This window comes from Sciurus carolinensis, chromosome 5, assembly GCF_902686445.1.
Source record: "Sciurus carolinensis chromosome 5, mSciCar1.2, whole genome shotgun sequence".
Classification (NCBI taxonomy): Eukaryota; Metazoa; Chordata; class Mammalia; order Rodentia; family Sciuridae; genus Sciurus; species Sciurus carolinensis.
The window spans coordinates 40,061,693-40,085,368 of NC_062217.1; the positions used below are offsets into that span (position 1 = coordinate 40,061,693).

The 23,676-nt window shown below is 39.1% G+C and overlaps 1 protein-coding gene across 10 annotated transcripts in view; it reads left to right on the top strand.

The window, feature by feature from the left end:
* Nucleotides 1–2,874: 2,874 nt before the first annotated feature.
* Nucleotides 2,875–23,676, top strand: part of Rcbtb2 (RCC1 and BTB domain containing protein 2) — a 49,606-nt gene continuing 28,804 nt past the window's right edge. For 2 of the 10 annotated variants that reach the window (XM_047553376.1, XM_047553378.1), the window contains exons 1-2: nucleotides 11,639–11,756; nucleotides 20,986–21,089. The gene's annotated coding sequence lies outside the window, so the exon portion shown is untranslated. Of the gene's footprint in view, nucleotides 3,036–11,638; nucleotides 11,757–11,882; nucleotides 12,089–20,985; nucleotides 21,090–22,266; nucleotides 22,295–23,676 lie in introns of those variants that run through there. The other 8 variants (XM_047553374.1, XM_047553375.1, XM_047553373.1 and 5 more) reach the window with 7 other exon arrangements.

Sequence of the window (23,676 nt, forward strand, 5' to 3'; positions counted from 1 at the left end):
AAGAGCCTGTGTTCCTAAATTCATTTGCTTTACAAGGTACTGTTGGAGAGACACTGGATGGTTAAATCCTCCTACAAATAGCTGCACGAGCCTGTACCCATGACCCCCTAAATCTAAGGACAGAAGAAACACTTGGACTGAGTCTTAAACAACTAGTTAAAAGTGCTCTGAAACACAAAAGTTAATATGGCTAAGTTTTATACTTATTCTTTTTCTTTGTCAAAAGCAAATAATTTTTAAAATAAGAGACTATATATTTTGCCTATTAGATTTAAGAAGAAAATTTATGCTTAAAATTAAGACTAGTTATCTATTAAGATAAAATTAATCATGTAACTCTTTTTTTGTAGCAAAAACTAGAAACAGAATGAAAGAATGAAATGTATATATTCTTATGAAATGGTCTTCAAAGTTCCATTGAAATCTACATTCATAGCCTAAATGTGGTGAAAAATTGAGATGAAAGGAATAATCTAGATCAAAACTCATTTTTTGTAATCATTATCTGACTATATCAGGTCCAGTTTATGTCATGTGACTCAGTTCCCCATTTCTCTAATATACTATAAAAAAAAGGTGCTGGATTCAGACAAATCTGGATTCGAAATGCAGTTCATCTCAAGCAAGTTGCTTCATCTCTTTAAGCTTAAGTTCCTCATTTACAAAATGAGGACAGTAATAGAATGCTTATCTCATGGAGTTATTGTGAGGATTAGAATAGGTCACAAGTAAGGCTTAGCACAATGCCTGACAAATAATAGGCAGCCTATGAATATTATCATTATGATTAGTTGTGCCTGTGCCTCATATATAGTAGATACTCAATAAATGTTAATTCCTTTTCTCCTTAAAAGAAGTTTTTGCTGCCATGGTTCCACATATCCAATCATACGGTACACATGTCTTATCACTAATTTGTATTTTAAAGCCAAATCAGCTCAGGGTAAAGGAAATGCAGAGACGGGAGATTGGGGGTTACGATGCTAAAATCATCAACCTTGGGTCTAAAAACTAGTTTTGACCTGTGATCACATACTTTGTGAACAAAAGGGAATTGCAAGGACTCACTAGTGTTAGTCTTCCAGTGTTTATCACAAAGCACAATTCTCCATTCTATGGTGGGGGACTCAGTCAAAGGGATCCACAGACCTGTATCCTCTGATGACGGTTAGAAAGAGAATCCTTGGCATTAGAACATCAGAATAATCATCTTCCAGTCCTAAGCACTAAAAACACAAAACAACCACCATAGAAAAAAGTAATGGGGTTGGAGAGTGGGCTGGGACCAGCGGGCCTTCTGAGGGGATTATCTCTTTGGGGCAGGAATTCCTCTGAACTTTTAGGTAGATGCAGGAAATCTGAGCCGTGAACTAGTTCAAGTGACCTCATTGGAGGAGGAAAGGGGAAAGAAGATGAGGCCATGGGGACCAGGAAGACTGGTTAAACTGGGACTTGGACTTTGCAAGAAATTATGTAGATGGCAGGTGCTGGGTCATAGGCAGAGATTAGGAGAGGAAAGATGTAATCAGAAATGTTGAGCTAGATGAAGAGAAAGAATTCTAGGCCATGAAAGACCAACTGAAGAGAAGTCCCAAAGAAAACCCTGTCAAATCCTGAAGGCAGAGACTGGAATCCGAAGTGGGTTGAGGCGAGGAGTGAGTGAAGAGAGCAGGCACCATGGCCACAAAGGCAGGAAGCATTTCGTCACATCTTCCTGGTTTCTTAATGATAAAAGTCCTGCCTATTTTGTATCCCTGTTGTAAAGCTTCAGTTGATGCTTGATTCCTAATTTGCCTAGTCTTACTCTTCGTTTCTCCTTGTATATATTGCTCTGGAGTAGGATCAATAGTCATTTGGGTGGTGAGGTTGGTACTGGAGCTCAGTCCATGGACTATACCCCGACTGGGTAATTCCAGGGGACAGGGTTAGGACTGTTAAGTAGATCTTTTCCTACTTTAATTTGGTAAACCCTGAAGCTGGATTTACCTCAATGCTACCCCGTGGGTAATTATTTCAATGTCTAAAGAGAGTTAAAATTTCCATTTGTTTCTCGTTCACTATGATATATATGAGATCATCAGTTCAGACTATACTACTGAGCTTTTAGAAACATTATACCAGCCTTGCAAATTGAAACCAGCATTGGTTTCCAAGGTTTCTCTGGTGACTTGGGTCTGAGGCACCAAACCCTAGCATAACAGATAGGAATCTCAGAAGGAGAGAGGATCGTATGGACACTGGTACTAAATAATAGAGTCTAAACAAAGTGTTTTTCTAAACATGGCTCTTAAACTTTCTCGGTGGCCTGTGTTGTGTAATTGTACCAGCTGGGATGGCATTCTTAACCCAAAGCGGCTCTGAGACCCTCAGTCTTGAGTGGCGTGGTGGGGACAGTCCCAACCTCTCCTCCAGATTGCAGTCATGCTTCAGTACTTTCTCCAGACCCGCACTGGCTCAGGCTGGGCTGGCAAGGTCAGGTTTGAGTTCCTGCGCTTCAGAGAACCCTTTGGAAGGCCTTGTCTTACCTCTGACTAGACTTTAGGATAGTCTGTTCCCTAAAAGACAATTTGGATGAAGAACTAGATTGGCAGGAAGGCCCATCCCAGAAGTTATTAAAATGCACCAACATGAAGACATCAGGAGCAACACCCCACTGAAGACCCCAAGGGAAGAACAGGGAGGGAATATCAAGGCTACCATGAGGCCCTGGGATTCATGGCCTACAGATTTTCCACTGGGGTCAGGGCCACATCTCTATCTGTATAGGGTGATGATTCCTACTGTCAATCACAGGTGAATGGGTGGATCTATCCAACTAAAACACAAACCTGCAGATGACCTGGTTCAGAGGTTCACTACGTCCATGCCGGCTGTCAGGTGAGGCTATGCCTCATGTAGAACTCTGACCCGAGGGTGTACAGAAATCGCCCCATCCTCAGTTTCCCCTGCTCCAGCTGAGTTAAGTTAAATTCTTCTGAAGACTCCACTGATGCTCAGAAAGAACAAGAGAGAAATGACGGAAGAGACTAGACAATGTAAGTATTGCTTAATCTCTGCCTTCTCCTTTCCTCTCCATCTCAAAATCATTGCAGAAATTCCTCTGGACCCCTGTGACCACTTGTCAATTTGTTTCCCTATGGCCATCTGTTTCCCTCACAGTATCCTCCTGACCGTATCTGCTCTTTGTTTAAGTTCCTAAGTGCCTGCTGGGAACTCCCTTTCCAGGGTCGTCTCCAGCCCTTGGTCCCCACGTGTCTTCCTGGTCTTACCAATTTTAGATTCCAAGATCTCACAGAGAAAGGTTATCTTCTACATCAAATTTGCCATAGCAACCATCATAATGCAGGGCAATCAGCACTGATTCTATTTCCTTTGTCCACTGTAATGGTCAGCCTAGCCTTGAATCTTCGTGCGATGACCTGGTAGGACCAGCCATGCAAAGGGTCATTAACTACAGAAATAATGGCCCCCTTTCCATTTTACTCTAGAGACTGCCTTTTTAAAAAATATATTTTTTTTGGTTTTAAGAATATTTAGTTTATTGGGAGAATTAAATGAACCAAAGATATAAAATTTTCTTAAATGTAGTCCAAAAGAGTGGGATGTGTTGGGGCTGGAGTTGTGGCTCAGTGGTAAAGTGCTTGCCTATCCCGTGTGAGGCACTGGGTTCGATTCTCAGCACCACATATGAATAAATGAATAAAAAGTAAAGGCCTATCAATGTCTAAAAAAATATTAAAAAAAAAAAAGAGTGGGGTGTGGTGGCATATACATGCAATCTAGCAACTTGGAAGACGGAGGCAGGAAGAGCAACTTAGAAATACCCTTAGTAACTCAGACAGACCCTGTCTCGAAATAAAAAATAAAAAGGGTGGGGGATGTAGCTCAGTGGTAGAGAGCCCCTAGGTTCAATTCTCAGTACTCCCCCCCAATGTAGGCTAAGGGGAGATAGCTTATCATTTACCACTAACTGAAAATTGTACCAGTTTTATTTTCTTAGTGAATAGAAAATGTCTCTCTAACAAAACACATGTTTTTCTGAAAAGTGTTTTCTCCAACAGGATGATTATTTTTAAGTGGGCTAGAGAGTACTGTAAATTATAAAAAGAAATTACACACACACACACACACACACACACACCACAAAAATGTTCGGATCAGGAAATGCTTCAATGTTTCCGAAAAATGTGAGGAAGTGTTATTCTAGAATAAAAACATTTCCTGCCTGACAATCATGCCATGGAGAAAATCATGTGATGCCAATTATGAGGTCTTATAATTTTTATGATGGGATTGTATATTTGGAGGAAAATCCTTTATAAGTAACATGAGATAAGTAGAAATCATCCAGAATCATACCTTTTTTCTTTTTTTTTCTCAGAATGATACTTCTTTTTACAAAAGTTTTTTATTCACACAAAAATTTAAATGTTGCAGAAAACTATAGGTGAAAATATAGGTGAAATATATAAATAATATAGTAAATAAAATAAATTAAAAATATAGGTGAAAAATATAGGTGAAAAGATAGAAATTAGTCAGTATCTCACCACACAGAGATGACCACTCTTAGTATTTAAGTAAGTATATTTCTAAACAGGTCTCAGTAAACACTTCTGTTCAGTGTAAATCGAACTTGTGTTTAATTACATGTGTAGAGTTTAAGGATTTGTATTATATCAACAACATATCATGTATGTCTTTCCTTGTCAACAAGTCTAGGTGTGCAGTGTTAGTGTTCATAATTGTACCTATTTGTCACATGTACCTACTGGGATAATCTGAGCTTCCACAGTGGCTCTCCAAGGAATCCTCTTGTGACGATAGGAAGAAAGCAGGAGGGAGACGTTGGTGGGTAAGTGGGTGGGGCGTCTTTAGAAGCCTCCTCCTGGATTTCCTCCTACCACATGTCTGTGACCAGAGTCAGTCACATGTCTACCCCAGACAGTGCTAAATGAGAACGGCTTGGTGTGACAAGCTCAGACATGCCAGGATTTGTTCTCTGTGACTCATTATTACCTAAACAAAAATCAGGGTTCCATGAACAAGGAAAGGGGAGTGAAATACATGAAGTAAGTTTAAATTCATGCATTTACAATGATATAAACCAACAAACCTAGCTGGTGATGGTTGGAGAATGCTAGTGAATCAACTCAATCAACTCATCATTTTGAAAAGTATAAATTAAGAGAATTAAATGCTTATCCTGCATTTCCAGTATCAACTGAGAAATCAAATCATTCAGGGAGTTTCTCTTTATATAAGTATTCCAGCTAGTAAGTGAGGAAGAAATGATGGGATTAGGATTTCACCATGTCCAATGTCTATAGAATTTTAATGGATCTAGGCATTAATAACCATCAACATCACAGAAAGAAACACTCAAAGGTTATATGTCCCTGATGGAAGGACACAATACTGTCAAAGAAGTCATCCTATACAAAAATGTTTCTATTCGTGTATTATCACTATACATAATAGTGGGGTTCATTTTACATATTCATAAATGCATATAATGTGATTTGCTCCATTTTAATCCCCTGTACTTCCCCTTTCCCTCCCTCCTTTCTTCCCCTGATCCCCTTTTTCTACTGTTGGTCTTCCTTATTTTTATTTATTGTTTTTCAAATTGGTACATTATAGTTATACATAAAAGTAGGATCATTGTGATATGTTCACACGTGGACATAGCAGGGTTTGGTCATTTTCATTCTGTGGTTCCTTCCCCTTTCCCATCCCTCCTCCCTCCCCTGCAGTCTCCTTCCTCTACTCCACTGCTTTCTCTTCTATTTTCATGAGATTCCCCCTACTTTTTAAATTCCTTATTTCTGACTGACTTTTGCATAAGAAAGAAAACATCCTACCCTCAACTTTTTGAGTTTAGCTTATTTCACTTAGTATGATGTTCTCCTGTTCCTCTGTTCACCAGCAAGTGACATACATAATCTCATTCTTCTTTATGTCTGAGTAAAACTCCATTATGAATATACACCACATTATCATATTTTCTTTATTCATTCATCTGTTAACAGGTACTTAGGCCAGTTCCAGAACCTGCCTATTGTAAATTGAGCTGCCATGAACATTGGTATGCATGTGTCACTATAGTATGCTGGATTTTTGTTCTTTTGGATAAACAGCAAGGAGTAGGATAGTTGGGTCATACAGTGGTTCCATTCCTAGTGTTTAAGGAACCTCCATACTCTTTCCAAAGTGGTTGTACTAATTTCCAGTCCCACCAACAATGCATGAGTGTAACTTTTACCCCACATCTTCACCAGATTTATTAATATTCGCATTCTTGATAATCACCATTCTAACTGGATTTAGATAAATCATATTTTGGAAAATCTGAGAATAAATATGCTGAGTTCTGCTGGGCACAGTGGTGAACATAATCCCAAGTACTTGGGAGACTGAGGCAAGGCAGAAGGATAGCAAGTTTGAGGTTGCCTTGGACTACTGATCAAGACCCTGTTTCAAAATAAAATTTTTAAAAAGCTGGAGATATAGTTCAGTGGTAGAGTACTTGCTTAGTATGCCTGAGGCCCTGGGTTCAATCCCCAATACCACAAGATAAAGAAATAATATGTTGCAAGGGAAAAAAATGGTTGGAGGGGGAATAAATGGATTAAAAGAGACTTAGAAGGCATATAAACCAATTGTCAAGTGTAGACTTCATTTGAATCTCAAGTCGCCAATGTTAAAAAAAAATTACGGCACTTATTAGGCACTTGAAAATTTGAACTCTGAAAAAATGTCCTAAAGTAAAGGAATTAGTGTTAGCTTTTATAGGTAAGATAACAGTACTTTGTTTAGGGTTTTTTTTTTTTTAAGAGCTCTTATCGTTTGTCAGGGACCAAGAAGTTCTCATTCTGAGAACATTCTGACCTTTACAATAAGCAGCAGCGCCCCTCCCCCCCCCTCCTGGCTGATAATTCTGACAGTATGGCGCCTATGGCGCCCACGGCTTCTCTTCCGGGACTACACTTTCCCGCCGGCGCGAACTTCACCTTCCCGCCAGCGTGAATTTGCACCCTATCAGGAACCCAGCAGAAGAACACAACCAACCAGGCTGCATCTCGTCATACCCCTCATTCCCTCAGCATAAATACCCGTGAGAACAATAAAAATTTGCAGCTTGATCAGAATTCCTGTCTTGCTGTCTCTCCCTGCGTCTCTTGTCCCTTCATTCCTTCTCTCTTAGGTTTGCCGTCCGCGTTGATGTCCCGCGGGTCGGGACAATCGTTTAGAGACATTCACTGAAATATTTATAGATAAGATACTTCAAAAGAAAATGGTGGTGGGGAGAATGAAAGTATTAATCAAACAAGTTTGGCCATGAGTTGCTAATTGTTGAAGCTGAATGATGGGTATATGGGGGTTTGTTAATTATTCCATTTTATATATGAATATCTATAGGTATATATATGTATATTAGGGAAAATTACTCATTACATAGACATATTATATATATATATATTATAATCTAATATACATATGTATAAAAATGGGGCAATTTCCCCTACTATACGAATATATGCCTATATATATTCATATGTAAAAATTATCCTTCAGTTTTATACATATGCATATGTACATATATATAAAATGGGGGGGTGTTAGTTTTACTAATTAAAAGAAAAAGGAAAAAGAAAGCATGGCTTTTAGGTAGATTACCAACGGCATTTGCCATACTGTAGTTTACCCAACTAGTTTGCCATAGAATATGTAGGCTATTTTTCCAAGTGAGTGTGAATGATGTTGGTGCTCCCTCTTCACCCCATTCAAAAAGAACCTAATACCCAATGTGATAATATTAAGAAGTGGAACCTGTGGGGAGCGATTAGGTCACGAGGGCCACACCCTCACAAAGGGATTAATTTCCTATTAAAAGAGGCTTGCGGGAGTTCCCTTGTCCCTTTCACCATGTGCAGACAGTGTTCACTCTTGGCACCATGTGAGACACAGCAGCAAGGGGCCATCTCTGAAGTGGAGAGCAAGTCCTCACCAGACACCAATCTCCTGGTGCCTTTACCTTGTGCTTCCCAGCCTCCAGAAGTGTGGTCAGTAAATTTCTGCTGTTACTAATTACCCACTCTAAGGTATTTCGTTATGACAGCCTGAATGGACTGAGCCAGCGTGTTCCCAGTTATAAACAATGTTGCCATGACCATCCTTATGCATCTTATGATACTAGTAAATTCCTAAAGGTGGGATTGTTAAGTCAATGGTCAAATTTAAAACATAAAGCAAATTGTCTTCCAGAAATTGTCTCCCTCTACCACACTATGCTTTCGCTTAGATTTTAACTTTTCAAAAAAAAAAAAAAATTAAAATCACTGGAATTTTTATTGATAGTACACTAGATTTATAGATTAATTTTAGGAGAAGTTACATTGTTGGGTTCTCCTATCTATAAATAGAATATGCTTTTTTATTTTGTCTTGTCTCTTAGTAGTTTCATGGTTTTATCACACTATTAAACTCCAATATTATTTCTGAAGGTTTTTCATTTATTTTCCTGAGTTTTTGAGTATATTTAGGTCATGGAAAGGCCAATTCAGAACAGATCACTGACTGGGAGAAGCAAGTGTAAAAGCAAAGACATTTGCTCTGATGCCTGGGGCAAATGACCTATCATTGGGCTTGTCTTGCCTTTTCAGGCACAAGAAAAAGCCCAAAGTGGAGTTAAAGTGTGCGATACCTTACAGGAAAGGGCCTTGACTATTTTCCCTCAAGTCTTACAGGAAAGAGACACAAGAATTCTTCCCAGTGCCTACCACTGGACAGCTATCCCTGCCACTGGACAGTGCGTTGCCATAGCACAGTGACTGCTCCTTCTTCTGGGGCAGACACACATAAAATGCCTCTGAATTTGACCAGTCAGAAAATTGAAAAGGGGCTGCAATGCACACCTCAAAACACTAATCTAACTGCTTAGTGTAATGAAATTTTTGCATCCTTTCCAGTTTTCATTTCTTACATTAAGATCTTATCTATTTGCATAAGCCAGTACTTCCAGAATAGCATTACAACATTAATAAGGGATAAGTAGGCACCATTGTTTTATTTCTGTAGTTATCGGATATGTTAGAATTTCACCATTAAGCATGAAACTAGTTTTCAGTGTGTGACTGTAGCCCTTTACTAAAGATTTCTTTGATAAACTGGGAGTAGTGGTGCATGCCTGTAATCTCAGCTACTTGGGAGTCTGAGGCAGGAAGAACCTAAGTTTAAGGCCAGCTTGGGTTACTTAATAAAACCCTGTCTCAAAATAAAAAGTAAGAAAGACTGAGGATGAGTATTAAAGTTTATGAAACATTTTCTCACCACAAATCAAAACATTCCCGTTCCTTTGACCTATTATGTATAAATATTAATTTCTTAGCACTGTATCATATTAACATCCCTGAAACAAACTGAGACAGGACAGATCAGGGACGCTTGTTCAGGGTCCCATCCCACCTTGATTGTTATCCAAGGAGCTAACTTCCCTGACGTCTAAAAGAGCGAGCAGTTTTTCAAAAAGATTGCCTGACCATCCCTAAGAGCATGAGTAGGGATAACTGATAAGGAAAAGCCTGTTCAAGGCCCCGTATATGTTAATTGCAGCTCATACATTTAAGGTAAAACCTGGGAATGAGGTTTTAGAGCATGTGCAGTAAGCACTAAGGGCAAAGTACAGGAATCTGTCAATCACCTGTTGTTTAGCACAAGCCACTCCTAGCAAAAAAGCCCGCCAAAGGCCAACAAAGAACTGAGAAACATATATAGACCAGAGGCCCTTTGAGTGGGCCAGCAAATGTCTTTTATTCTTTGTCCCTGCTGTGCTCTCTATAGGGCAGCAGCTTATCGCCAGCGAATAAATTCTTTGATTTCTTTGTCTTGGTGAATTCTTCTCACCCACTCTCTTGCTCACCAGTCTTTATCTTAAAGTCCCACCACATAAACTCAATCTTGGTACAATATACTTTTAAATTTTTTGCTAGATTGTATCTCTTGATGTTTTACTTAAGATTTTTTTCTTTTCTTTCTTTCTTTTTTTTTTTTTTAAATCAACATACAAAAGGCTTTGTCTTTGCCAAGTTTTGGTATCAGCATAATGTTGCTTTTGTAAAATATTTAACATATACTCCAATGTTCTGTTTTAAAGGTAAAGATTTTGAGGCCCAGAAAATATTAAATGACTGACTCACTTCACATTCTTCCCTATCATTTTGATGATTTCAACTCCTAAATTTTTCTCAAATCCTTTTTCTCCTCTCCCTTTAAGCCCACTCACTGTCACACTAAGTTTAAGGTCGGCTGGTGGGTGTGCTGGTTCAGCCTAGACTAATAGAATAGTCTCTTAGCCTAATCTCCCTTGCTCCAGACTCATTTCTACCCATTTGCACAACAGTGGGTGGGTTCAACTGGAGGGCACTGTGTCATCCTCCTGCTTAAAATCTTCTGTGAAATTTGGGGATACATCTTATTACATTGTCAAGGTCTTTCATTAGTCGACCCATTTACTGTTATAATTCATTTTATATGGTTAAGTGAAGAAGAGTTCCAGACTGGAATCAGCGATGAATTTGAGTTCTGACCCCACTCTTACTATTTATGTGACTCTAGACAAGATACTTAAATCTCCATTGTCTCATCTTTAAAACAGAGCTAGGTTATGGTGAGGACTGAGAAAACGTACTATAAAGAGACCAAGCAGAGAAAATACTCAAGAAATGATTAGTAGTTTTGTGTGTGTGTGTGTGTGTGTGTGTGTGTGTGTGGAATTAAACCCAGAGGGGCGCTGTACCACCCAGGTATGTACTCATAGCTTATTTTGAGACAGGTTTTCACTATATTGTTAAAGGTCTAAATTGCAGAAGCTGAGTAGCTAGGATTACAAGTGTGTATCACCTGGCCTGGCTGGTACTTTGCTCTTTTAAAAAAATTCTTTTATTTTTAAGTTGACAAATCAAAATTATATGTATTTATACAATGTGTTGTGTACAAGAGTGGGGGCATAACTGTGGATTAAACCCAAGAGCTTTTGCCACTGAACTACATCCCCAACCTTTTTTTTACTTTTGAGACAGGGTCTCGCTAAGTTGTTTGGGGCCTCGCTGAGTTGCTCACACTGACCTAGAACTTGCCATCCTGACTCAGCCTCGGGAGTCACTGGGAGTACAGGCAAGTGCCAACACGCCTGGCTACATATTTTGATATATGTATTTATGAGAGTGACTAAATTAAAATAATATATGCATTACCTTATTTTTATTGTGATAAGAACACTTAAAACCTACTCAGCAATTTTAGTATACAAATACATCGTTATTATAGTACCACATTGTAAATGGATCTCTTGAACACGCTCCTCCTACCTGAAACTTGGTGTTCTTTTATCTCCCTCCCACCTGCCCCCTTGTAGCCCCTGGTAACCACCAATCTCCTCTCTGCTTTGATGAATTCAACTTTTTTGATTCCCCATGTGTGAGATAACATGGTATCTGTCCTACTGTGCCTATTTCACTTAATATGTCCTCCAAGTCCATCCACATTGTCAAAAGTGACAGAATTTCCTTTTTAAAGGCTGATTGACCTTTGACAAGGCTGCCAAGAACGCACAATGAGCTGCAGTCTCTTGATAAGAGTTGAGAACACTGGATCCGCATGCAGAATGAAAACAGGCCCTTTACTCTAACAGGAGTAAAGCTTTACACATGAAACGACAAATGCCCCCAAATCTTGGGGCTACACCCCCGGAGCAGGTGAGGGTGTCCGCAGGGGATTCCCCGGGAGCCGCGGAGGTGGACCCAGCGGCGTCCAGTCCCAGGGGTCCGCTCAGGGGAGGGGACTCTGCGAGAGGGGCGGGGGCGGCCGTGGGAAGCCGGGGAGCGGAGGAGGGGCGAGGCGCTGTCGCCGGCCCCCTCCCCTCGGCTGCGCTCCCCTTCCTTCCCCTCCCGGCCGGGCACCGGAGCGCATCCCGCCGAGGCCCGGCCGCTTCAGGGGGAGGCGCCAACTCGTCGCGGCACTGGGCCCCCGACCGAGCAGTAACCGCGACCCAGGAGGCGGAGCGGACGCGGCTCCGGCCCGCGCTGAGGTATGGAGGTGCAAGGGTGTAGTAGGAAATCGAGGGGAGGCGCCGGACGGGAAGCGGGCGGCTCTCAGGTACCCCTGCAGCGGGCTACCTCTCCCCGCCCCCGCTGCCCGGCAGCTTCGACCGCTGGGGAGGGGCCCCGGGGCGAGAACTGCGCCCCAGCCAAGGGCCAAGGCGTCGCCGCGCATGCGCAGTCCCGCCGGTGGGGGGCTGGGCGCGAGTCTCCGAGGCTACACCCCCGCCCAGGCCTCAGGCCGAGGCTGCCGTGCGCCTGCGCGAGTCCGCGCGCGAGCGTTCTGCGCGTGGTTCTGGGGCTACATCCCGCCCAAGACGTGGGCCAGTGCAGCACTGCGCACGCGTCAAATCCCGGTCCAGGGTCGCGTTTGGCGTCGCCCCAGCATAATCGCCTGCTCAGAGGCTACTCAGCTTCTAAGTTTCCGCGTCCCAGTGTACTTTGAGCTGATACCTAGGCCTTGGGAGGCTCCTGCCTTAGCGTCCGCCTTCCCTCTGCACTCCGCTCAGCTTAGGCTGCTGATGTTTTCATTTCTGTCGCCTCGACCCTTGGCTCCCGTCCCCCAAGCCTAACCCTCTGGCATCCCGGCTTGAACTGGTCGCTGACTTTCTCATAGTTTATGCTGTAGACATTTGGTCCCGTTGTGGAGGGATAGCGCGGAAAGTTTGCTAGGCGAAGCTGTTTGGGACCGGCTGTGGAGGGATAGGGATCTGTCGCTGCACACCTTAAGCCGGAAGATACTGCTCTGCTCAGCCCCGGAAGTTGAGGTTCTCAGACGTTGAAAACTTTCCAAGTGTTCTGCCCTGGCCGAGAAAGAACTTCCTGCCTGAGCTGGAAGGCGAGTTGAGAGTGGACTTTTTGCTTCTGTTTTTTGCAAAATTGCAGAAAATGTTGTAACAGTTTGAGCCCAGGACTGTAACAAAATGCATGTGGCAGAGCCGCTTTGTACCGCGCCTGGCTGTTTATTCTTTCTCAGAGCTGAATAAAAGTGGTTGAGTTCACACACACTGCTTTGGGACGATGCTCTTTCTACTAGACTCCAAAGTGATTATCTTAAATAATGTGTTTTGAGGCTTCTGGCTTTGCACCTTTGTAGTATTGAGTTCCTGCTTGGTTTTACACCTTTCCGGGCTTTGGTACTTGGTTAAACAGTTTCGTGACGCCTGGGGCCACTGTGAAGTGTTTTTAACAATGTCATTACTGTGTGCTTCCCAATCTTATGTAATGTGCTGGACAGACGTTTGGGAGCTGGAATAGAAAAGCCACTTAGGCTCAGAGAATCTGAGTACTCTCAGTGAAATGCAATCCCTTTATTTCCTATGTTTTCAGTACATACATGTTATTAAGTAATAGGTAAGGCAACAAGAATGATATATTCTTGAACACCCCACTCCCACCAGATGAGGCCTATTGTTATTGTCACGCCAGGGCTTGTGCATTGCTATTTCCTCCATGCCCAGGGCTCACTTTCCTACTCCACCCAAATCATCCTGGCACCAGACTTGATTCAGTTCTTGAAACAGACGTGATCACTTGAGGTGGCTGCCTCATTTGAAATAGCCACTGCTCTGGCTCTCCAACATCTTATCCTGTAGCTCCTAATCACTCTCTGATTTTATATTTCTATGGTTATGCTGTGTGTTCACCATAATTAGAGCACAGAAGGTATTTGTTAACTGTATAAATGAAATTGAAATCAAACTCCAGATTTTGTACTGAATGTGAGTTCATTCAGCAAACTTTTTCTATTGGGTACTCTCCTAGATGCTTGGAATTGATCAGTAAACAAAAGCAAAGATCTCTTGCCTCTGGAGCCTGCATTCTAGTGAAAAATGACAACCAACATTTAGTTGTGAGTTCAGAAAATTCTGGATGCTATGAAAAACAAAGAAGAACAGAGAAATGGGATTGGGAGTGTAGATGTGGGTTGCAGTTTATTTATTTGTGGGTCTTGGGGATTGAACCTAGGACCCTCTACTACAGAGTTACATTCCTTAGGCCTTTTGATTTTGAAATAGCATTTTCCTAAGTTGCCAGTGAACTTCTGATCCTTCTGTCTTATAATAGCTGGGATTGCAGGTGTGGGCTACCACGCCTGGCTGTGGATTGCAATTTTAAATAGCATGGTGATAGTTAGTCTAAAGGATAATTTGAAGGTGGTGCTCAAGAGGGAGAACTGAGGTTTAAAATTAAATATCTTTCTGGGAGAAAATATTCATTAACATGCTTTAATATGTCTCATGGGGACCTGCAGTATGACCATTTTCTCCAAATAGAGTTCAAATTATTCAGAATTCTACAGTTACACTCATCACATCAAATGAAGAGACTGTATTCTTACATGGAAGAGACACCAGCTATCAAAGATGTGCTGAGAAAAATCATACAGTCTACTCTCCATATCCTTATATTTCACATCCCATTATTTAACCAACCTCAAATTGAAAATATTTTAAAAATACTGAGTGTATTGAACATGTAGACTTTTTCTCTTGTCATTATTCCCTAAAAATAGAGTATGTCGACTATTTACTTAGCATTTAAATTGTATTAGGTATTGTAAGTAATTTAAGATGATTTAAAGTATAAGGGAGGATGAACATAGGTTACAGGCAAATGATACACTATTTTACACAAGGGACCTGAGCATTCAAAGACTTTGTTATTCATAGGGTGGAGGGATCCTGGATATCCTGTGGTATCCTGTGGATACCAGGAGATACCTGTGTTTTCTTCACTGTTTGCTTCTTAGTGTCCCTATGACATTAAGTCTTGCAAATGGCTAGTGAAGCTCTTTTCTAAGAGTGATCATTACTTTTCTTTATTTGAAACTCTGTGGAGAGGAGCTTAAATCACCTGTTATGATGTCATGTTATGATACTAAGAGGTATCTCTTAGAAATACTTGAATGAACCTAACCAACTTTTTTTTTTTAATATTTTTAGTTGTAAATGGACACAATATCTTTATTTATTTAATCTTATGTGGTACTGGGGATCGAACCCAGTGCCTTGCAAGTGGGAGGCAAGTGCTCTACCACCGAGCTACAACCCCAACCCTAAACAACTTTTAATCATAATTAAAGGAGGCTTAGTGAAAGAGGCTGACAGGAATGATTTTAGGAAGTCAAGTGTGGGCCCCTGAAGCCCTTTGCTTAAGTAAAGTAGATTATGAACTCTGTTTAAAAATCGAAAAACTGTTTATCTAGATGTGTAAATGTAGGGAACCCAATGAATTTGCTTATGCCCTTAGGAAATAGTTATCTTCAATTTCAGTTTTATCAGTAGATAAATGAAATTAAAATGATACTAAGATACTGCTACTTTTGAAGTTTATTTGGAGTTATTATAAACAGAAGCATTGGGGCAGAAGTATTGGGGTTGCAGAGTGACATTAATGACTCCGGTTCCAGGCTAAAAATAGAGGTCCACGTGGTAGTACCCACTTCAAAGGAACTGAGAGCTTGCCTCCCTGTAAGAGATATTCTTAATGTCCATCAGTGGAAGGCTAATATGATCCTTGTAGCTTTCATGATCTGTAAGGAACATGGGTTTCATTTACATGGTGACCCCATCCTAACTCTTGAAGAACCCCAGGAAATTTAACCTAAAATAGTTTTTTTTCCCAGCATTAATCTGACTTTTGAGTGTGTTTCTAAGTCTTCTGTCTTGTCATTCATCCTAAACTTGTGTCTAGTATATATACTTTCCCATGGAAGACTTCTTGAGCCAACAAGTATCAGTGGGTGATAGTATGTGACTAAATCATGATTTGTGATCACTGTAAGATCATGTGTCATACAAAATCTATATTAAACTGAACAAAAGGAATACCAAGTGGGAATAAGCCAAAGTCAAGAGGACCCGCCGTGTTGGAGGAATTATATCATGGGGCCAAGATCTTTAACAATTAGGATTCTATTTAGTAGATATGTTAAGATCTATTTAAAAATTGGATTAGATCTATAAGGAACTAAATTTCAAGTGAATTTAAAAATGACTCTAAGTACCAACTCACCCATATAACACTTACAAATATTTGTGTAGTTTATCTTATTTTTTTCATATTTGAAAGTGACATTTGCTGTGTGGCTGAAAAGGCCAATGTTGACAGGTTCAGTAATCTCTTCAAACTAAAAACACCTTTGCTTTGGACCTCTGCCCCAGTACTATTGGTGAGATTTGAAAACCTTTTTAACAAGCATACAATTAAAATAGCAACTATGTTTCTGTATTCTCCAAGTCAGGTTGCTGGTTTTCATAAGCATATGGCAATACCATTTCCTTTGAGGTTGTGCTCTAGTTTTCATTGTGCTTTTATATTTTTAGCTTTGTTCATCCTGTTTATAATTTTTCATTTTAATTAGCTGCTGTTGGTATCTATTATTTGTTGATTTCTAGCATCTCATTCTAAAGGAACTAAATTATAACACTGTCTTTTTTTTTTTTTTAGCAAGTAACAGTGGGGTGATATCACGTTTTATATTTTTTATCTATTTATATTACCTGTAACTTTGGGATGACACTAAAAAAGCTGTTGTCAGTAGTGACTCAGCAAAGCATATACCTGGGAACTGTCATTATCCCATCGACTTCTACTTGGTCTACAGCTCATCAACGCACTGATGCTGCAAACTACATGCTGATGTGGTAAAAGATATTAGACAAGCATCATTTAAAGTGCCCAAGTGGGAGAATTTGTTAAATGATTTTGAATTCTATATTGCAAGGAAACGGTTTTATGTTTCTTAAATGTGGTTTCAGAGTTGACCTCATATTATCAAGTTGAACTTAAAAATAACTAATACTGAGGTTTCTCTACAGAAATTTTTGTTTTTACTTTTTTCCCACTGGGATCACTTCTAAAGTATAGCTGCCAGCATTTACAAGCTCCTGATTAACCACCAAATATTGGCTCTTAAGACCCACCGTTGGGTATGTCAGTGTGGACTCAGGCACCTAAGAATTGCAAATTCCTTTGCACCACATTATTGTGTTTCCTGTTTTACATATTTGCTTTGCACTCACTGTCTACTACAGGCAATAAACCAATATTTGTTGAATGAACCAGGCAAATGAATGTTATGACCTATAATCAGCTTAATTCATTATTTAGGTCAGAGGCATTACCAAGTAATATGGCATATTGTGTGGTTGACACACGAACTACTACTGATTACTTTGCCAAGAATAATATGTACAGACTGCCTATCTTATGCTTTGTACAGGGAAATGGTTATTTGACTTGTTCTTTGTATTTGTAATGGATACATTTGTCACATTTTCAAAAGACTATCTTGTCTGCTAATCTTCAACTGTGTAGTTGTTAAGAGTATAGAGAAAAACTTTCTAAATACAGTATGTTCAAATAGGAGTTAATCTGTCCCAAATGGGGGTAATTTGGAAATATATTGTGAACTATTTAAGTTTAGGAAAAGAACTGGAATAAGAAATGCCATGCAGTAGATGACCTTACTTGTTATATATTTGGCCTTGAAAAATTAACTCTTTCACAAACTCAAAACACTGACTCCTGAGTGTCCAGTTTGGATTCTGAAAAGGCAGAGATCAGTGGCTGGAGCTTTTGCCTGGAGAAGGTCCTTATTCTCCCATTTTCTGTATTGCAAAGCAGTATCAGTACATTATAAGTCTGTATCATTAGTTTTTTTTTACATTTAAATAAGGAAATGTATAAGAAACCATTTTGTAATACATAGAACACTTAATATGAATAATTAACTAGATACATAATGAATAATTAACTACATACATGAGTCAAGTCATATATCCCCAAATAAATGGAGAAAACCAATGACCTTACTATCATCCAATAAGTAAGTTTATGTGGGATAATCTTATGCTGTGACGCTGTCAATGTGAAGAATTGTCCCAATACAAATGCCAGTCTCTGCCCTGGGTCTACAAGAAACATTGCCTTCCTGTGCAGGAAAGGAGAAAGTTTGTGAGTAGACTTAGAAATAGAAAACATACTTTTGCCACTCTAATATACTGTTGTTAAACATATGTTTCTATTTTAGATTTTCCTTCCATGGCATTAAAAATGCTGTTCTTTATGTTATTATCTTCCTATGGTATTGATTAGATTTTATTTTAGGGATGCCAAAATAATTTATGGTTTATGGATTTTCATTATCAGTACTTTATTGAATTTCTGTGTCCATGTAAAGGAAAAATTAGAATAGTGGTATCTAAGATTTTGTTTTCTTTAATATTAGATAATCTTATCCTCCAGTACTTAGATGATTAAGCTTAAAATCTTGAAAACCATCTTGTCAATGGAAAAGCCATAGCATACAAATTCATTGATAGAATTACGTGGGACCATTTATATTTGGCATTGCCTCCATCAAAGTAGGGTGTGGTGGCATATGCCTGTAATCCCAGCTACTGAGGAGACTGATGCAGGAGGATCACAAGTTTGAGACCACCCTCAGCAATTTAGCGAGACCCTATTTCAAAATAAAAAAAAGGACTGGAGATATAGCTTAGTGGTAGAATGCCCCTGAGTAGTTCAGTCCCCTGTAACTAACACACACGTACACACACGCACACACCCCAAAGCAACAAAATTATCCTATGAAAAAAATTCCATCAAAAGTGCAGCCATTGCAAATTAGTGCAGCCACTCTGGAAAGCAGTGTGGAGATTCCTTAGAAAACTTGGAATGGACCCACCATTTGACCCAGCTATCCCACTCCTCGGCCTATACCCAAAGGACTTAAAATCAGCATACTACAGAGATGCAGCCACATCAATGTTCATAGCTGCTCAATTCACAATAGCCAGACTGTGGAACCAACCTAGATGTCCTTCAATTGATGAATGGATAAAGAAACTGTGGTATATATATATATATATATATATATATATATATATATATATACACAATGGAATATCACTCAGCTATAAAGAATAATAAAATTATGGCATTTGTAGGCAAATGGATGAAATTGGAGAATATCATGCTAAGTGAGATAAACCAGTCTCAAAAATCCAAAAGACGAATGATCTCACTGATAAGTGGATGATGACACATAATGGGGGGTGAGAGGGGGGCAAGAATGGAGGAACAGGGACTGTATAGAGGGAAAAGAGGGGTGGGAGAGGTGGGGGGAGGAAAAAATAACAGAATGAATCAAACATCATTACCCTATGTGAATGTATGATTACGCAAATGGTATGCTGTTACTCCATGTACAAACAGAAACAACATGTATCCCATTTGTTTACAATAAAAAAAATTTAAAAAAATGTTACCTGCACTGAAAAAAAAAAAGTGCAGCCATGCATATGTTCACATCCATAATACATTTAAGTGGTATTGTTCTCTGCATGTTTTTATACTTTATCAAATGCTATGCCATATATATCATTCTTTCACTTAGTGGTTTTGGTCAGCATTGATTTTGGGGATGTATATGTGTTGATTCTGGACAATTTATTTTAATTCCTGTGTAATATGCATATGCCACAGTTTGTGAGTTCCACTGATAAACTGTTGGTCAACTCTGCTTGTTATTTCATGTTTGTTGTTTGTTTGCTGTTGCACACAATTGTGTATTTACAGTTCATCTTGGTGAATTTTTTCAAACTACAGGATGTGATTTATTAGTGATGTTGGAATCATTTTACCATCTCTCTTGCTCTCTCTTTCTTTCTTTCTATTTATTTATTTATTGGTACCAGGGATTGAACTCAGGGGCTTAACCACTGAGCCACATCCCCTCTCCCCTTGTATATTTCATTTTGAGGGAGGGTCTTGCTACATTGCTCAGGCTTCACCAAGTTGCTGAGGCTGGCTTTGAACTTGAAATTCTCCCGCTTCCCAAGTCTCTGGGATTATAGGAATGTACCATGTCCGCTCTTTTTCTTTTAAATTGAAACAGAATAGGATAAAATAGAATAGTTGGGGGTAGAATAGGAATAGACAAAATGTAAAAGAAGGTATCACCAAGCCTCTCATGTGGAAGGTGTAAGAATTATTTTGTGAAATTTTTGTTTCAGTTACATGTATGTGTCAAAAAAGACGGAAAGATGCTGTAGTGATCTAGACATTGTGAAGTTATTCTCTAAAGTGATTGTACCAATTTACGTTTCTTTGGGCAGTGTATGAGAATGCCTTTTAATCTATATCCTCACCATCGTTAGGTGTTGTCTCTCTGTAAATTTAACAGATCTGATGGATAAGATCAATTTTATCATGGTTGCATTTCCATGATAAATTCAATGGTGAATTGTAATATCTTCTAATGCATTTATTAATTCTGCAAATAGTCTGTATCCTTTGCCTGTTTCCTAATTGTGTTGTTTTGTTCTTATTGATTCGTAGACACTGTTTATATATTTTAGACACTAATCCTTTGCCAGTTGTCAGTTTTATATGTTGCATGCATCTTTTCCCATAGTGTCATAGTTTTTCTCTTTGCTCAAAATTACTAGTCTTTTCTTTGTGGCTTATGCTTTTATGTCTTATTTAAGAAATTCTCCCCTGCCCTGAAGTCATAAAGATATTTCCTATACTTCTAAAAGCTTGAAAGCTTTTTTTTTTTTTAATATTCCATGTGGTTTTCTTTCATTTTTCTATGTGGAAATACTGTAGTTTAATTTTTTTTATTATGTGTTTTTACATATAGGTTAGTGTCCAAGTTGTTGAAATCCTGTCTCAAACTTATAAAATAAAATATAATATCCCAGTGATATATTATAATTTTAATATTTTATAATTGAACACCTGCTGATTTTTTCATAAAAATTCATCCAATTAAATATAATTTTCCCAGATAAATAATGGATTGTTAAATTTGCAAAGATAGTATGTTTTTTTCTTTGTTTTTTCTCTAATAGAATTTATGTATTTGTATTTTCAGTCATATTAACCTTATTTCAGAAGACTGCTTTACAAGGACGGCTTTACAAGGCAACAGGATTGAAGATGACTGAATATTGGGCTCCAGAAATTTAAAACAATCAGGTACAAATGCATTTGAAGGGAATGTTCCTAGCTAGTTGCTATAAAATAAACCAATTTGGATTGTACACAGGAAAAACTTAAAATATACAGCAGCACATTAGGGGGTCTGAGAACAAGAGCTTTGGAACCAGTCCTGGGTCTAACACTAGCTGTGATCCCGAGTGGCGGGTGACTGTTGGTCAAGTTATTGAAACATGTTCATCAAATGAGGCAGTGATCATACCTTATATTTACGATTGTTCATTTAGGTATTATACAGATTAAATGAGATACTGTCAGGCACTTAATGCCTGGCACAGGATAACTATTTATTTGAACCGTAGTATACCATTGTTATTTAGAATACATGTTTATCTCACCTTGGATGTGTTTTCTGTGTGTACATTGTGGATTTTTAAAATGTGTGTTGATATACTACTACAATATTGATGATAATAGCCTGGTGAAATCATGCAGATCTCAGGTAAGATAACTTTAATTGCCACATATTTTCCAAAAACCGAATCCCTCAAATAGCTCAAATTGGGGAAATTAGTTTTCTTTATTATGTATGTATCACATTGGTATCATGAAAAACAAAAACAAACCAACCACTTTCTACAGAACCAAGGAATTCAACAAGAAATTTTTTTATAGTAGCGTATGATAGTAATTAATCTTAAATCATTTCTAAATCTTGAAGGACTTTCTGATCAACAAACATAAAATTATGTTAATCTTATATCTAGTGGTAATTGAGTCTTATGAATGTCATTTCTTGGGAGCTGGTGATCTCCATATGCCATCCATGTAATTATGTCTTAACCTGATCAGCCAATAAACAGAATGACTTGTTTTCCCACCATTCCTATTAAAGAGTTTATTATACTTGAAATTAATCAAAGACACTGAAAAGAGCCATTTATTTTCCTATTTGATAACCCGGTCCCCTGATCTTAGCACATCAGCATGTTTCCCTTCCACCAGGAACAAGCAGCCTGAAGTTCAGTGAGGCACAGTCGCCTAACTTCTTTTTCCTTCTCTCCATTATTTCCTTTCCTTTCCCTTCCTCCATTCTTTCTTCCTTTTCCCCGTTCTTTCTCCCTCCCTCCCTTCTGCCCTCCTTTCTGTCACTCTGGGATTCTTTTCCTTTATTCTTCTCTTTTATTCCCCCCTCCCCCATTTCGTGGCACTGAAGATTGGACCCAGGACCTTGGGCATGCTAGGTAAGCACTCTACCACTGAGTCACATCCTCAGTCTTCCTCTCTTCTCTTTTTATTTTTTATTCCAGTAAATTTGAGACAGACATGGAAAAGGTGTTTTCAGTTAGATGAGACAGAAAAGGAAACCTTTAAGGGGCCGGGGTGTGGCCCAGTGGTAAGTGCTTTCCTGTCATACCCAAGGCTCTAGGTTTGATCCCCAGCACTGCAAGAGAAACAAGGAAAGAAAGAGAAGGGTGGAGGAGGAAGGAAAGAAGAAAGGAAGGAAGGGAGGGAGGGAGGAAGGAAGGGAGGGAGGGAGGGAGGAAGGAAGGAAGGAAGGAAGAAAGGAAGGAAGGAAGGGAGGGAGGGAGGGAGGAAAAGGGAAAAGAAGGGAAGGGAAGGAAAAGGAAAGGAAAGGAAAGGAAATGAAAGGAAAGACAAACAAACAACCTTGGTAGGCAGATTCCAGGAAGGAAAGAAGAAAGAAAGAAAGGAAGGAAGGAAGGGAGGGAGGGAGGGAGGGACAGAGGAGGGGAGGGAGGAGAAAAGAAAAGAACAAACAAAACAATCGTGGTAGGCAGATTCCAGGTAGGAAAGAAGAAAGAAAAAGAGAGAGGGGGCGGGGGAAGAAGAGAAAAGAAAAGAAGAGAAGGAAGGACAAAAGAAAAGAAAAGAAGAGAAGGAAGGACAAACAAAACAACCTTGGTAGGCACATTCCAGAACACAAGAGCTATACTCCAAAGATGCTTCCAACATATACATTGTACTCACTCTGAACCATAATGCTAAGGTGGTTACAGCCACAAACAAATCATGGTCCCCTCTTAAGGAACTTGCAAATTAAGAAAGAAGATAAATCACATAGGAATAACTATGACATGAGGCAGAATATGAAAGGTGCCATTATGAAGTTTTAAAAGCATTGCTGTGGAAATACAGAGAGGAATGTATCTCTACCTATTTGGATAATTAGGAAGCACATTGGTATGCGAAGTTCAGTGGCAGTCAGGCTGTGTTTTAGAGAATATTAGGATTTAACAGATCTGCTAAAATGGCATAGATGATGTATAGTATTAAATATGGCAAAATATATTTTCATATTGTTAACTAGATCAAGTTTTATAAATTTACAAGTGAGAAACTTCTAAGTGATCCTGTTTAAAAACAAATGTGTCTTTTAAAATTTGCTTTCTAGATATTAGATTTATTTATTACTAATTGCTATGGTTTTGAATTATAGTTATTCTGAATATATTATTATTCCTCATATTCTGAGAGACCTATTTACAGCTGAGGGAAAAAGATTACTAAGATTCTCAAGGGCATGTAAAACATTGATAAAGAACACTATTAAAGAACTGACCTCATTTGGTTTTTGTTTTTATCTTTACTGTAAGGTTCAAAT